Source organism: Amia ocellicauda, chromosome 9 (genome assembly GCF_036373705.1).
Source record: "Amia ocellicauda isolate fAmiCal2 chromosome 9, fAmiCal2.hap1, whole genome shotgun sequence".
Taxonomy (NCBI): Eukaryota; Metazoa; Chordata; class Actinopteri; order Amiiformes; family Amiidae; genus Amia; species Amia ocellicauda.
In genome coordinates, this window is record NC_089858.1 from 23,441,055 (window position 1) to 23,457,584 (window position 16,530).

Below are 16,530 nucleotides of genomic sequence, written 5' to 3' on the forward strand. Positions count from 1 at the left end.
TGCCTAAACACATTTAATGCTAAGATTGCATTTGCTATAATGTAATGTCCAGCATAGCAAATATTTAGTCATTTATTGAAATAGATTCTCAATAAATAAGGTTTCTGTATGAAACAAATGGATAAATTAATAATGTATGGATTATAAATACATTCCATGACATACATGCATAAATAGATATATGCAAGGGGGGTTAAAGTCCCCCCTATCCTCCCCCCTACTGTTTCTGTAGCCCTGTAGTAGCAGGTTTTAGTGTCCATATTTGTATATATTTTTTTCCAATTTTGAGCCAGCATCCTGCCCTGCATATAGCTGTGGGAAACCCTGATATATATATTTTTTCCAAAAGCCCATCTGAGTGCAAGGACCCCAATTCCGGTCTATTACACCATCAAAAGCAGATAACCTAGCAAAACACCTTAATACTCAATTTATAAAGTCTTCCATCCATTTTGTCTAACCAAAATCTGCACAACTCTTACTACTTCCTGAAATATCCTGTTGATGGCCAACTGCTAAGAACAGATACTTACAATTTTCCATGAAAGCCACTAGAATTAGAAATAGAACTAGAACAGTGCATGTTGCCACATGGTCACCCACAGGATCATGGACTGCAGATGTGAACTCCAGTGACAGACTGCCAGGAACAGGTGACAGGCACCAGGTGCTTTTTTACAGGATCACTCCTATGAGCCTGCACAGCCGCAACCCGTTTGCCATTCGATAAAAACAACCCCCTGGTCTTACCAGTTGAACATCAGAGGTACGGGATCCGCAACTGCCGAGGCACTCGGAGCACAAGGGCCGCATTTTGACTAGGAAAAGGGAAAGATGATACACTTATGAGAATCTGTAGACCGCATACAGCTAGTCAGGTTTCTCATACAAAGCCTTCTCCCCCACCCCCCTTTTTGTTTTTCCCTCCTTCCACTGGATTTTTTTCCCCCCAATTTCTCAACGTCACTATTTGTGGATAGACATATTTAGACATTCCAGTTATCCTTGTCCTATAAAGGGAAAGCTTCTGAAGCCAGATAAAAGCATGACAGGGAGGGGGGTGGATTTGTACTACTATTGTCCTGTGCGATTCAGATTCAGCAAAGCACCTAAAATGCCTCACACCAGGAACAGCTTATATTAAAGTGAAAACAACAACCCTAAAAAATAGGTTAGAATTTGCCATTTTCAAACCAGTTTTATTCCAAAACTCACATTACAGCCGTCTGCCCCAACTCCTGCCCCTCCCCATTACACCTCCCCCAGCAGATACTCTAGTTTATTTTTATTTTTTTTAACATTCCATTAAATGCAGCCATTCCCCATGCCTTCTAAATTATTGGGAATTGCATAACAGGGTTTGGACACCATGAGGCCCCAGTGACCAGGAGGACAATGAGAGGACTGCAGCTCGGCTTTCTCCTTGCAGAAAGGATATTCATATGCAGATGCTTCTCCATGTGTGGAGAAAATGAAAAGAATTGCTTTCCCATATTGGAACCTACCAGCCATTTACAAGCAAGGGAAAGGGTGTGTGTGTGTTGGGGGGGTGGGGGGGGGGTTGGTGGACCTTTTTCCAATGAGATGACAAAGAAGGAATTGATTACGTTTCACAAAAACTTCTGAGGTATGACAAGTTAATCAGATTTAAAATCAAAACAAAAGCCCCCCAGGTAAAAAGCACAGAACTTGATACAGAAATAAGAACTGTTCTAGATCACAGCTAAAAGATTTAATATTTTTAAAGGATCAATAGCACTACTCTTTCTGAGGTGTGAGTAGGGAGGGTACAGTGAACAGGTCTGAGGATTGTGAAATGTAAATTAACACTTTTAAAAGGCATTCAATTAATACAAATTAAACCATAATGAAGAATTCCAAAAATAAGTCAGTCTCAAAGCTTATTCCAGTGATGAGCAATCACAGGTGGATCAATTTAGAATGGAAGAACAAAGAGGATAATGCACATATTTTAAACCCTGTAAAATCCATTTCTTACTACATTGATGAAGCATTTTAATTGTGACACATAAGCAAAATACAATTTCAAATGTCTTACCACAGACAAAACCATAAGAAAGAAGGAAAAAATAAAATACAACTAATTTATAAAGGCATGAAAGCTATTCCAAGGAGACTAGCACATAAAACAGAGACCTGCTTAGTGATTAATACTTTTTAACTAGAGATGCTCCAAACAGGCCTCTCTATAATACTTAAGAGTAGTGAGTATGTATAGCAAAGCCGCTGTTCATATAGTGATGCACAGAACAATAAATTAAACCTTGCAATGTTAAATACAGACTACAGAAACACTGTAAACAGTTTGCATGTAATGCTATTTTATGCATTCAAATAATGCAGATAATGTCCATTGTATTCAAATAACAGATATTTATGAACCTGAAGCATTCATCCTGACACCAAACACGACAATCAGTTTTCATATTTTAAAAAGACTTAATTTCAAATGTTGCATTCTCTTGGGGAAAAAAGCAGCCTGCTATTGCCAACACTAAATTAAGCTTGGGAATGCAGAGAACCTGACAAGACACCGGGTGTGTGTAGCAACATGCATCTCTGTTTCATGACCTGCATTTATATCAGTTTGCCTAATTACCATGTTTTTGTGTCTTTACAACATCCTCACTGTGCAGAGATAAGTGCAGGAGGTAGACAGACTGGCTTCCTTAAACCTTTATGCAACAAATGTACATCATACAGCAATATAAAGGTATGCACCTAGACTTAAAAACGACAACACCATGCACAAACACAAAACAGACCAGTTCAGAGATAGCGCCTATACGTTTTTTGTGCATTACTCACAAAAGGAAAGGCTAAGCAGAACACTGGGGAAGAATTCTTTAGACTTGTTTTGCTATAAAACCTGTCACATGAGTTGACACACAAGCTTGTTGCCATCATTATTCTCAGACAAGGCCCAGTTCACCCACCACCAATTACATACAATCCAAATTCAACAAATGTTATTTTATATGTTACCAGGATCCCCAGACACTGACCTTCAGATTTAGGTTTGTGATAAAAAGACTGAGAATGGCTTTGGATTGAGACTATGTTAAGGCAACAATAAAACAGTCACTGAAGTTGCAACTTAAATACAATTAAGACTTTAGAATTTTTGTTTGTTTTCTTTGTTTTCTTGTAAATGTCATTTCAATGCCAAATAGTCTTACTGCAGAGCAGATTTTCAACCTTATTATTTTTTTAGTTTTCTGTAGAAAAAAATGTTATGTATCTCAAGATTGCTCAGGAAAAAAAAATAGCAGCTCACTAAAAAAACATTCTGAAACAGCCTTGTTTCCTGTGCTCTCTAATTCTTCACTGTTTTAACAGCAACCTGACTTCACAGCCTGCAAAAAGCCTCAGCATCGTAATGTACAAATAAAGAGGAAAAATTTGATCTTGAATGTAGCCATTTCTGGGGTAGGAGATAGCCTACATAATTTATAATGAATACTTAAAATGACAACGGACATTGTATGTTGTTACAAGCGATTATTTTGTCCAAAATTCACAATTCTCTATGAGTCTTAGTTCGATATTTTCTAATTTCACAACTGTTACTGTATATACAGTGAGGGAAAAAAGTATTTGATCCCCTGTTGATTTTGTACGTTTGCCCACTGACAAAGAAATGATCAGTCTATAATTTTAATGGTAGGTGTATTTTAACAGTGAGAGACAGAATAACAACAAAAAAATCCAGAAAAACGCATTTCAACAAAGTTATAAATTGATTTGCATGTTAATGAGGGAAATAAGTATTTGATCCCCTATCAATCAGCAAGATTTCTGGCTCCCAGGTGTCTTTTATACAGGTAACGAGCTGAGATTAGGAGCACTCTCTTAAAGGGCGTGCTCCTAATTTCAGCTCGTTACCTGTATAAAAGACACCTGTCCACAGAAGCAATCAATCAATCAATCAGATTCCAAACTCTCCACCATGGCCAAGACCAAAGAGCTGTCCAAGGATGTCAGGGACAAGATTGTAGACCTACACAAGGCTGGAATGGGCTACAAGACCATCGCCAAGCAGCTTGGTGAGAAGGTGACAACAGTTGGTGCGATTATTCGCAAATGGAAGAAACACAAAATAACTGTCAGTCTCCCTCGGTCTGGGGCTCCATGCAAGATCTCACCTCGTGGAGTTTCAATGATCATGAGAACGGTGAGGAATCAGCCCAGAACTACACAGGAGGATCTTGTTAATGATCTCAAGGCAGCTGGGACCATAGTCACCAAGAAAACAACTGCTAAGGGGACAGGACAACTGCACCGCATCAAAGGGACGATGGACGGGGCCATGTACCGTCAAATCTTGGGTGAGAACCTCCTTCCCTCAGCCAGGGCATTGAAAATGGGTCGTGGATGGGTATTCCAGCATGACAATGACCCAAAACACACAGCCAAGGCAACAAAGGAGTGGCTCAAGAAGAAGCACATTAAGGTCCTGGAGTGGCCTAGCCAGTCTCCAGACCTTAATCCCATAGAAAATCTATGGAGGGAGCTGAAGGTTCGAGTTGCCAAACGTCAGCCTCGAAACCTTAATGACTTGGAGAGGATCTGCAAAGAGGAGTGGGACAAAATCCCTCCTGAGATGTGCGCAAACCTCTGTGATTGCCAACAAGGGTTTTGCCACCAAGTACTAAGTCAAAGGGGTCAAATACTTATTTCCCTCATTAACATGCAAATCAATTTATAACTTTTTTGAAATGCATTTTTCTGGATTTTTTTGTTGTTTTTCTGTCTCTCACTGTTAAAATACACCTACCATTAAAATTATAGACTGATCATTTCTTTGTCAGTGGGTAAACATACAAAATCAACAGGGGATCAAATACTTTTTCCCTCACTGTAGGTAATATTAGCCCCAAAGACTAAAACATATTTTGTGTTCAGTTGCTCTGAACTTGAATAGCATATGAATTGCATATTGCAAAAAATTGCTGAATTTTAAACTTTGACTTTTGCAATAAAAAATAAATCTGCAAATGCTGAATTATTGTATTATGTTGCATTCCAATCTTTTTAAATAATAAAAACAATCTGAATTAATTTGATGCAAACCTATATGTGGGTGTCTAATACGCATCCTAATAAAGAGAACTAGAACAGCAATTCTCAAGGGTACCAGGCTGATTCTGAAAAACAACAAAACTAAAACCACCCAAAGAAAGAGCACATAAACTCCCATCAGTTATTTATCCATTTCTCAAGTTTTTAATTCTTGAAATTAAATACAAAGCACACAGGAAAAAATTAACAAAATCCAAAATCATAGGTATCTGAAACATACAAAAATTAGTCATCATGACCTACATAGGCAGTGTGTGGAAGAGAGTCTTAGGTTTATGCATATTATTAACATGTACATTCTGGTGCACTTCTTCACTGTTTCTACGTTTCTATGGGGAGAGGAAGAGAGGAAATGGAACAAGGAAAGGAAATAAAGAAATGCATGTGCGATCGGAAAGTCTTTCTAGCACAGCCGGGGTTAAACACAGGCTCCTAGGTTGAAGCAAGGGGTGTCAGCCGTTATGGGTTGAGCAAGGAGGAAAGCAGCTGGGAAACTCAGTGTGCATTCTTCACAAAGAGGAAAGGGGGGGGGCACAAAGCCAACCCAGAAGGAGGAAGCCATCCTTGAGATGGTCATTAAATGTGATTTCCTGCCAGGAAAATAGGAGTGACAGCACCCCCCAAACCTTACTCCGTTAATTTCACACAACCCCCTCAGATAACTAAACTGATAGAAATAAACTCAGAGATTCACAAGTATTAATACAGAGCTTTAGTCAGGGTAAGCAAGAACAACATATAAATTTGACATTTTACAAAAATAAAGGTTTCACCTAATTTAAGTGGGGTGGTAATCCCCCATACACTCCATCACCCACTGCTTTTGCTTTTTAGGAAACTGAGCATTGAAGCCATTGCTATCAAATGCACATTGTGCCGTCAAGCGGTCACTCTTATATTAAGGTAACAGCATTCCATCTTTAATCAATTGGGTCTGCAGACGTATTCGGTTGCCTTTGATGGCAGGGCTGTATCTGGTTACCTAATGACTCCCCTCCCCTCCCTCCCTTTGGAATACAATGAAGTTGTTTTCCAGCATTGTGTGAAGTCTGAGTTCCAGGGCAGAGCAGGGTAAGACAGAGCCCTGCAAGTTTAATGAGGTCCCAATACATTCCTATATATATATATATATATATATATATATATATATATATATATATATATATATATATATATATATATATATATATATATATCCCTAACTCGTTAACAAAATAAGAATACGAAAAAACTAAATTAGGTACAAAAACCTGTTGGAATTTTCTTAGGAAGAGCGAAAAGACATAGAAGCACCTACTCCACCCCCTCCATTGCCATTTCCTGTTTTCCACTAACTCTGAACACAACCAGGTGACCAACTGTACACTCACCGCACCAGTATTACAAAAATACAACAGTTGTAAGTGATGGTAATTATGCAGAAGGTGTTCACCATTAAAATCAGATTAATGAAAATTTGATTATAAACAAGGTAACAAAACATGAGTTCTTTATGAATGCATCAATGCTTATTGCTAAACAACAACATAAATTACAGAAATAGTATCTGATAAAAAGCCAGGAAGAAAACATATTGATTAGTTAGAGAAAGCAACAAACAACCTCAGCATGAACATATACTGCAGTAAAATGTGATAGTCATCAAACAGAGCAATTTAAAGGCAAGATTAGGATGAAAATTAGATCTGCAGTCAGCTTCTGATATAATCTACATGCTGAACCAATTACTGCTGTTGCCTTGCATTTCTTTTTGTCCTCAACCATCATGTTTTATGTGGTACACTTACAGTAAAGTGGTGCAATTTACTCTGGATTTGCAAGTCTCTGTTCTCAGAACTCAGATGTTGCTCTTTTCCGATTGATACAAGATATCTTTGTTGCTGCATTACCATATTAAAACTGTTGGAAGACCAGTTTGCACACAAAAAAGGGGAAATTAAGACTAGAATATCTCGTTTCAAACATCATTCGAAGCCTAGTCTCATTATCAACATAGAAAATGTAAGTATTGTTCCTGCATCTATGACCCTTAATTGCTTGTGCCCAACACAAAACCATACAATCTCTGGGAAACAAACAAACAGAAATGGAATATAGTGGTCCTAGTTAAAAGTCACCATGAATATCATGCCCTCCCCAAGGATGCCTCATACAGAGAAGACTGACTGAAACAAAGACCAGTCTACACCTAAGATTTACTACTATGCTTCACCCTTCTGGAAGCAGATGTCTTTTGTGATGGAGCCAGCACAATTAAACCCTGCCTCCTCTATTCAGATAATTAATAAACAGTACCACCTTGCATGTCTTCATCCAGTAGACAGGTTAGGTGCACATCAGCAGCTTTAGTGACAATATATATATATATTTTTTACAAATTGCAATCTGGAAATCTCTTTCCGTTTGTCAGTGCTAGAATTCCAGCGTGCTTTCATTTTCCCCAGGCAACCCTGTTTTAAATCCACCTGTGCCCTAGATAAATCAGAGGATGTTATTATACTGGATTTGTTTCAAAGTTCAGCTCAATGCCATGTTCGTAATGAATGGGAGAGTTTTTCCAACTTTCATAATGCGTTGGCAAGGTGGATGGATCCTGATTTGTTGAGAACCGGTTTAGGTAAAACAAAAAGGTCTAGCTCTTCATACAATTCTTTATATCTAAATATAATGCATTTAGAAATAAAACTAATTGTAAAACTAAACTGTGGATGAACTTTCAAATTATCTGCTTGGAGAAATGAAATTCTCTTAATTAGAACTGTGCTAAACCCAAAATCCTGATTAAATTTACAGAACCTCAGGATAATGCCCATTCCTCTGCACCAGACAGGGTCTTTGTTAAAAAGACTAATAAAGACAGCAAAGAGAAGAAAATGGTGACAAGCTGACATGTTCAAATAAGTAGAATGAAAATATCCAAGAGAGCAAATGATTCACCAGTTGAAAGGAACAGTTTCATCCTGGTCAGCTTCTGTCGCATTAAACCTTAAGTTCAGTATTAGTCAGAAAACGCAATTGAAGTGTATTGGCAGCAATTGCTTCATTGGGAAAACCTAGACAGATTCAAGTTATGCCAAAAATGGTTTGTAACTTTCACAACCATATGGATTTGTGTCATTATCTAAAACTGTATAGGCATATTATAGTGAAGCAGATTTCTATTAATATATATTAATTGGACAAAATCATCAATATTAAAACTGAACAGTGACTTGGTGGTATTTGCAGAAACAAATATGATACAGATATTAATAGGATTATATTAATTAGAAGGCTATGCATTTAGAAAATCTCTGCCTTTCAAATTCCATTTCTGCGGACCCAAAATAGAACAGCTGGACAGGAGATGAACAATGGCAGGAATAGCTAGCATGCAGCACTGTGACCCTTCGAGGAGATGTGGAGGTCTGCCGAGACACAAAGATGCTATAAATTATTGATAACGGCAACAGCAGCAGGAAGAGACAGTGTGCTAATGCACAACACCTCTTCATAAAGCACCCAGCATACTATTACACATTACATCATCCAAATCCAAGCGCCCCTCCTTAACATCACACCAGTCTTACAGCTGCTCCCTCATCAGTAATGTAATTTTACAGCTTTTACATTATTAATCACATGGGAAGGCCAGAGCTCTGCCTTTGCTGACTGCGATCTTCCAGAGCTACAAATACATTTTACATAAAATAATGAATTTTTGCTTTGTAGTGGTGCACACCATAGCTGAAAAAAGGTCACATTTTGTGCAAAAACAGCAATATTCATAATTAATTTTAAGTTAATATTCAGAGATAAGAGTTCAATGCAATAGGGAACTTTTTTCTGCATTTCGATTTACATTCCTGAAATAGCTGCTATCACTATAACTATGCAAAAACGTGCTCCACTTTAATGACCACTCTCACTATCGCAACAAAAGGGAATTTGTAGATTTTTTTGGCAACACTTATACAATAATGGGCACCAATTCGTAAAGAGTAAATTCATCCCATAGGAATAACATATGTATTATACCTTGTGTACTTCCATGCTGTTCTGAGGTAGATAGCAAGTATAATCCCAAACCTGGACAGTAACCCTAACCTTGTTATGTGAGTAACAGCAGAATTTGGATGAAGTGCATACGGTATTCATGTGTCATTCATTCATCAATTCATTAACAATTGGTATACATTATTGTTAAGTGTGAGCAATTTTAATTTGTAGTCTACTGTGTAAACAGTGACCTCCACATCCTCTTAACAGGACTGGTTTGTTCAGTTAAAATGGGTTCTGAATGGGACAGAAACATACCTCTAGTCAGTCAAACCTTATTTTAACTATAAATATACTAACACTGCATTCAGAAGATAGAATCTAGACACAAGACCAATCTCAGGCATTAGCCTAAGTAGATTTCAAAAGAATGGACAATACGGAATGAATCTGATCCACTAGCGAAACGCATTGCTTCCAGTTCTGTGTGCCTTCACGAGGTGGAACAGCAAAGAGAGAAAGGAGTGGAGAGCCGAGACTGGTCAATCACCTACACTAATAGGAAAAGATCTGCTGGCTTATCATAGCTCCCTGAACAGCAGCAGACTAAATAAAAATCTAATGCTGCACAAGCTCACTGAGGGACTAAATGCACTGGTGCTGCAGCTACCTTTTATATGAGCATGTCTTTGCATGCATTCACAATGTAGTGTATAGACATGATCATGGAATTTGCAAGTTACTTCATTCAGAAAAATGCTATGCTGTAACACAAGCACACTGAATTACTGGCGTTTCAAAAAGAGCAGAAATACTCCAATATGTATCCTGGGTGGTGGGTGTGTTGAAGCTTGAAGTGATACTTAAGAAAATAAGGTCCCACCGCAAAGCCTAAAGCCAGCAAGGGATGGGTGCAGTACCTGAATCGTGCTGATGAAAGGACACTGATCCGCAATACTCTCATGCTGGAGGGTGAGGGGAGGGGGGGCTCTTTGAAGTATAAAGTACAACACCAATGTAACACCTCCCTACACGCTCCACTGCAGTTGTCTTTGCAAGGCAGAAGTGCTCCAGTTTTGCAGCCTTTTACCCACGTGTGGTAAAGCCGTGTGTTGAAAATCCCTAACCGAGTGCTTCTCCGGCTCTGAAACGAGCACTTTACAGTGTTGCAGCACACAATTAAAATTTCTCTCAAGAATGGTTCTCGAGATACAGCTATTGCCACCCTTTGCAGTGATGCCCCAGGGGATATAGCACAGAATACAGTGAATTGTAGTGGATTGCCAAAGCAAAGGCCACTTGAGATGTAATCAGGAGGGCTTCAGCTTATAGTTCTCTCTTTCAGACATTATAAACTGTAAATATGATGAAGATCTCTGGCAAATAAATAAATACAGCTGCTTTTAATATGTTTTTCCAACTGCAGAAAGACATTACAATGGCCCCAAAATGAGCAACTGGGGGAGGAAACAACTTTGCAATTGAAACTTAATGGAAGTTAATCAATATTAAAAGTAAATCAGGCAAGGAATTTTGGTTTGCACACTTACAAAGCATAGTAAATTAGGTCAATACATTAGCAACAAAAGGGGAGGGAAAGGGGTACATCTTCAGCACACAGTCTCTTGTCCTTGTAGGCCCTTTAAACTGACCTAAGAGAACTCGCAGGAAGAATATTTAACTACTGCCAACCATAAAAGCCATCTGCCTGTGCCAGGCAGGCTCCGTGTACGTCTCAAAGAAAATAAAATAAAATAAAAAGATGCATTTGGTATGTTTATTTTTACTTCAGCTTTAGTGCAGTGAAGTTACTCTAAGTTCATTTTCTAGGAAAACATTTATTCAGAAATTTGCAGCATCAAAACAATCACCACAGAAGCTTGGAATTTGCATTACAGTGCTTACTGATCGACCTCCCACCCTTCTTGTACACAAGAAATCCAAACCAGTCAAGCACTTGGCTCCAAAACCATATATTACAAAATATCTTGGCCCAGAAACAGTCTAATTTCACTGTATGAATAATGAATATGTAAATCTTTGCGTGAGGCTGGTTTCCTGCAGGAATCTGAGTGAAGACAGGAAATGCACAGGAGAACTCAACTGGGGAGCAGCAAACCAAGCCCCATTGCCTCCCTGTCAAGATCTGGAAGGAAGGACAGGAAGATGCCAGAGAGGTGTGGGGGGGGGGGGGGGGGGGGGAGAAATAAAGCATACAAAGTAGTCTTAAAGTAAAATTTTGAATTGAGTGTATGTAATGGTCATAAACAAGCTTCTTACCAGACAACTAAATCAAGTATTACAGTACTATATCAAAAAGCGTCTGAAAAAACAAAAACAAAAAACAAGCAGTAGGGGTGAGCAGGGGAGGAGGGGGTGAACGGGGGTGTGAGTGCACACTGCAGCAGCATAGCAGCTGCTCTGATTTGAGAAGAAAGCAAGGATCTGACGAGGCAGTTAGCCAGTTAAAACAACCTGCACGCACTGCTAGTAGCGTTGTTGCTGCTGCCTCCGGTTTTCATTGTTGCCTGTAAAGCCTGTGCCGCCAGCCCGCCCGCCCATCCCCCCAGCCTGGCTCCCTGCCGGCTCCCCTCCCCCACTCTGCGGCAGCGCAGATGGTAGCTCTGTGACCTCGCCGTTCCTGCCTCCTTGTTTTGATCCTGCAGTCCTGATTGTTCAGGCTAATCCCACACTCCGAGTCCTTGGCGGCATGCCAGGACTGTTATTAACGACACAAAGGCTTTTCATTCCAGCTACCGTCATTGCTGCCTCTCTGCCGGTGAAGCCAACATAGCTGCATTTAGCTCTGCAACTCTCCCCGGGCATGTCTGATCATAAGGCAACACGGCACATGGTGCACACTGCACACAACATGAAAGACAACCTTCTCTCCCTGATTTTATTTTTTTACGCTCTAATTTATTTTAATGTTTCTTTTCTTGTTTTTAATTGGTTGTCACAGATTGAAAGGCCTTTATTCTCCTCCCTAGACAACTCATGGAAGTTCATATCATAATGCTGAGGTCTAACTCCTCCATCCTTTAAAAGCTCAGAATGTAGCGTCACTGCCTGCGATCATCGAAGTATGTTGCATAGCAACTCGAAGCAGCAGCATAGCAAGTATCGAGAAACTGACCACAAGCTACTGTTGAAAACACAATGAGAATCTAGAAAATAATATTTTTAAATACTCTGAAAAATTATGATGTAGTACTCAATTCAGACTTTAAAGCAACTTGAATGTGGTTCAATAGCTTTAACATGTTACTGAAATTCCATCAACTGCAATGCATCTTAAATTTAAACACTTTTTGAAAACGGAATGGGCTCTGAAGATAATCATGTTGCTACCTCCCACAAATGTTATTTTTTATTGCAGGGATTTTGCTTTTGCAGTAGCATTTCAATTGGGTGCACTTCCTGTGACTGGGAGACTACAGAGGAAAAAAGCCAATGAGGGGGTAAAATGTGTGAAGCCCCAGGGAGGAGAAACTAAAAGATCAAACCTGAGGAAATGGGGAAGGAAAAATAAAAGGGAAAACATTTACTTATTTTTAACAGGGACTATAAAAAGGAAAAGGCCTATTTAATCATTGTTTGCAGAACCTTTGGAACTCCCATATTTACCAAAGCAGTCATGCTTCATAGGGGGAAATACAGTAAACCAAAAGTACAGAGAGCACTCCACTGCCAACTGCTACAAATGACTTGTAAAACATTAACTTCCAATGATCTTCTGGGAGTTTCAGGGAGACTGCAATTGCAACACATATGAACACAATAGGAACATTATCAAATCAAAGGGATAGTCATTGGTGTTAAAAATTCTAAACACTTTCCCCTGAAGTACTGATAATGGGGACAAAGAAGGCTGCAACACATAACATGTCTTTTCAGATAAGCATGCATTCATCAGTAAGTAAAGCATTATAAAATGGACAAAACGTAATAGGCCTACATTTATTCCCAAATCACCCAAGTGATCGAGAAATCTAAAAATAAATGCCCGAAATGGTGGATTAGGTGAATGTGGATTAGGAGCCAGGGCTCAATCCTAAACTATTCTTATCTGGGGACTCATGACTAAGACAGAAGTGTAGCATCCTCATGTAACCACGAACAGATCATGCATCCTCTTCTCTTTACTGCAAAGCTAGACTGTCCCATATTTTTCAGGACATTACCAATTTTCAATGACATGGACGGAGTTTATTTAAATGGTGATTTTAAACTGCCATTCAGGTAGTCATGTAATACGGACTAAAAGTGCATGAATCAGACCTATGCGGGACATTATGAGTATCACCAGAAACAGTGGTCTGAGCTACACCTTTTTAATAAACTTGTGCAAGCGTGCTTGCAGTTGCACAACCTAATGCAATACTTCATATTCCAACTTCTGCATGGGTATGAAAACGAGCGCATTGCATTTTAACCATACAGACATTTAATTTAGCATGCCCTGTTTAACCACCCTAATACCCGGTTTAAACCCATGGACACAGTCCAAGTTTAGCCCTGTAAAAGAGGTAGCCGTATAAAGAGAAGCATTGTAATGGGATTTCACTGTGCCACTGAAAAGCCAGCACAAGGTCTTAGAAAGGAAACAACAGCAGGACAACAGCATGGCTTCTGTAATGGGCTCCACAACTCTTCATCAGCCCCTTTCAGAGGAACACTTCAGGAACGCAAGCACAAAACTGGGGAAGGAGGCAGTCGACCCTTTTACACTATACGAGACTAGTGCACAACAGTACAGTACAAACCAGTCCAATAATCAGCGGCACTTCAGCTTGCATAAAAATAACTTGTGGTGAGGGGGCTGGGTGTCAGCTGCCCATGCCTGGAGCTCTGAAGCTACAGAGGAGTACAGTGTTGTCTCACGGTATCAGCTCAGCCAGAGCACTGTTTCTCAGTCACTATGACAGATTAAACGAAAAAAGAGTTAGACATGCAGCAGTAGCGCAACACAAACTGTGTGACTCATCCTGTCACTGGTGGAGCTGCAAAAGGAGAAGAGCAACGATACAGTAAATGTCCTTCTAGAAATTACTGAACCCAGACAAGCAGTGTAACAAGCCTGCAAATGCGCAGACGTTTAAAATAATATATTTTCACTCCCTCTCTCACTTGCTTTAGAAGAGAACTCTGCCACTGCGTGTCAACAATGCTTTAGAAAGAGACAGGATTTTCAAGTAGCTCGATGGCGCTCCCCGCTTTGAACATTCACGAAGGCACGAACACCAAGCAAGGAAGGCAGAGCCAACACCTGCTCTGCAACAGCTGCTCCCCAAGTCTCAAAACATTCATAAACTCCCCACACCGCTCCAACGGCACAGCCCTCTCCTCCTGATTATTGCTCAATACCCGGGCTTGGCTGCTGTTTGCTGTAGTAACCGTTTCCCACAGCCAAGCAGGCAGCAAGCCCAGGGCAAAACAGCACATGTTTTTGCAAGAAGTCAAAAGCCCTATGACCAACTAAATAATCCACAAAACTTATTTTATTTTTTGGGAAGAAAGTAGCCTAATTTTATAAACCACTTGAAAAATCATTTCACATAAATATTATGGGGGGCCTATGAGGGATCAGACTACCATTATCAGCATGACACTGCACACTTGCAGTAAATCATATACCAATATCACACCTGTGTTCTGTCCTCGACCTTGAACACAAACAGTTACAGTTGTAGATTTAATCTGAGTAAACACAGTGGTGCCATATCATATATACTCTCACACCCTTGAGTACATGAACATTGCGCAATAAAAACATGACACAGGAGTTTCATGTGGAGGCTAAAAACTTCCCTGTGATGGATTCTGTATCTTAAAGCTACTGCACTTTCAAGATGCTTTTCATATGACATCACCTATAAACTGCTTCAGACCAGAAAAGATGTCATTAAGCAAAAATGTGTAACTGATATCAATGTTAAGCTCTTCATTGTACCTTTCCAGTAGAATTAAGATACATTATTAGTGCATTATAAGCAGAAAATTTCTTGTATTCGCCAAAGCTCAAAGAAATTGGTGTCTTTTCTATTAAGCCAATAAACTGCCACCACAAATTGACTTTTTAGACTTTAAACCTTTATAGATAAATGCCATTTGAACTACAGAGAATTTTACATTCTGAATGTGTAGCATTAGCATCTAACATGGCCTACATATAGACCTGGCAGCAAACCCTGGTTTAAGGAAAGAGCAATACCCCACCTCTTCACTGGGTAATGACATCACTTCTCTAAAGCGGCACTAAATTTAGCCCATCGCTCCTTGCTGTAATTCTCAGTGTGCTCTCTCAAATTCCCAGCCCTGGATCTCTGGTAACAAAATGCACTCTCCATTTTATCCTCTTACTAAGCTCAGATTTGGAGGCAAAGGTAGAGCTGAGATTTTTTTTCCCCATTTTATTTTTAATCAAGTGATCATTGAAACCTGGGAGGAGGAAATAGAAATGGATTTAAAGAAGATTGAGAGGACTTGAGATTGAGAAAACAGATGGGAAGTTCACAGTCTGAGGAAACAAACATGCTTGCCAGAAAAAACAAAATACACATTGGCATTAACACTCAAACCTTCATTTTTGAATCCTCTGAAATTTAGCAAATGCAAATCAGCTGAAACTCAGTGCTAAAAAGGATCTTGAGCAAGATGAATGACAAAATAAAAAGCAAGGCTTTTGAGTGCAGCACTAAAATCTACAGTACTTGCCGACAATTGACAGTTTCTCTTAAATGGAATCCAAAAACGAAAGTCAAATATTCTGTTGCAGTTTGCATCAGGAACAAACGGTTTAGATTCTGTTGTCTTTAGAAGTACAAAAATAAAGTATGTGCGTTTAAACCACAAGAATCAGATAGCTTAACAGATATTAAAAATATTTCATTTAGAGCATTTAGTAATCTACTGGCAATTTAATAAAGAAAGTCATAGATGCATCAAAGGAGAGCATAGCAGAACAATGCCAGGGTCTAGCAGGTAATAGGGTGACGCTCTGCATGGCTGTATGTGGAGCAGAGCTGCAGAAAGCATGCATGCTTCTCGCACACCGAGACAGGCAAGCACTCTTCCAGCTGAACCCTCCAGAACTCAGGCTCAGCTGCCCGACAGCAACCAGCACGCCACAGAGATGAAAAACTCACACGGCTAACCAGGAAGCAGGAGGTTGCCCCCGCCTACAGCCTTCAGCATTCTCCAGAAGCACTTGGGTATGAAATGCAGGCCGAGACTGCTAGCCAAGAGAAACACGCACAGACTAAAACAGGGTCCCTCTGGAGACAGGTTGAGGAGAGAGGCAGGGGGGAGGGAAATACAAAGACCCACAGGAAGTCTTTTTTTTTTTTTTTTTTTTTTTAAATTGTTGTTTTTATCATGTATAATCTTCCACCTTCTCATTCCTGAGAAATCTATATCCCACCATTGTATCTGGTTGTGTGAGTATAC

General features: G+C 39.6%; 1 protein-coding gene across 3 annotated transcripts in view; it reads right to left on the reverse strand.

Annotated features, from left to right (window-relative positions):
• The window catches only part of ankrd11 (ankyrin repeat domain 11), a 108,694-nt gene that overhangs the window by 52,358 nt on the left and 39,806 nt on the right, over window positions 1–16,530 (reverse strand). For 2 of the 3 annotated variants that reach the window (XM_066713769.1, XM_066713767.1), the window contains exon 3: window positions 751–818. The exons of the other annotated variant lie outside the window; for it this stretch is intronic. The gene's annotated coding sequence lies outside the window, so the exon portion shown is untranslated. The remainder of the gene's footprint in view (window positions 1–750; window positions 819–16,530) is intronic. 3 annotated transcript variants of the gene reach the window in all.